The sequence below is a fragment of the Penaeus monodon genome, chromosome 22 (genome assembly GCF_015228065.2).
Source record: "Penaeus monodon isolate SGIC_2016 chromosome 22, NSTDA_Pmon_1, whole genome shotgun sequence".
In the NCBI taxonomy this organism is placed as follows: Eukaryota; Metazoa; Arthropoda; class Malacostraca; order Decapoda; family Penaeidae; genus Penaeus; species Penaeus monodon.
Window position 1 is genome coordinate 39,093,201 of NC_051407.1, and position 554 is coordinate 39,093,754.

The window sequence follows — 554 nt, forward strand, 5'->3', positions numbered from 1 at the left end:
CCAAGAGCCCTACCCATGTACAGGCGGGGGGGAAATTGGCTGCGTGTTTCCTCGAGAGTTGTGTTAAGAAGGCTGTCCTTAATGAGTGAAGTAATTTCGGCAAATGATGATAAGCAAAGAGAGCGAGATACGTGCAAAAAGGTGTTAAACGCAGGGTCTGGTCTGACTGGCCGACTCCTAAAGGCATATAATCAGCTTGTTAAATCAGTGACAGGTAACCAATCACAAAGCACTGTCAATGACCCACTGACCCACCCTAAAAACAAAACAACAAATAAAAACCAAAGTGAATTGCCATTTTCTGTTGTGACGCAAGACGTTTCGTGAATGGATATGGGGACGTACGCCTATGAGATCTTCTTTGAAAGCAAATCTACATCCTTACTGCTTACTTATTCTTTGACATTCTGCCCTATCTACTCCTATCATAGCTAGCGCAGCCTATGCACCCTATCTTATTTACTTTGCTTCAAGCCACACTCACCTCACTTGGGCGAAGATTCGTCCTCCATGTCCGAGGACCCCCTGGAGGAGGAGGCCCCCGTGCCACTGCC